Below are 279 nucleotides of genomic sequence, written 5' to 3'. Positions count from 1 at the left end.
AAACCTGCAGCGAAAGCGAGGCCCGGTGACCACAGAGACCGGAGGAGACTAAAACCTTAATCTCTCGAGCAAGGGCGTCGTCCTCCTCCTGCAGAACAACAAAGTCTCCCGCCGATAAAAACATTTCCGCCGGCGCGTCCGTCTGCCGCGCTCGTGCCTGACGCTCGGCCGTCGCGCCCACCGACAGACGGATGGGCGGCGCGTCAAGGGCGGACTCAGGTAGACGCCGCGAAAATTGGCAGGTAAACTGGGGGGGATGGACGCCGGGGGATGGGGAGG

This window comes from Penaeus monodon, chromosome 22 (assembly GCF_015228065.2).
Source record: "Penaeus monodon isolate SGIC_2016 chromosome 22, NSTDA_Pmon_1, whole genome shotgun sequence".
Lineage (NCBI taxonomy): Eukaryota > Metazoa > Arthropoda > Malacostraca > Decapoda > Penaeidae > Penaeus > Penaeus monodon.
This window is presented reverse-complemented; position numbering follows the sequence as displayed.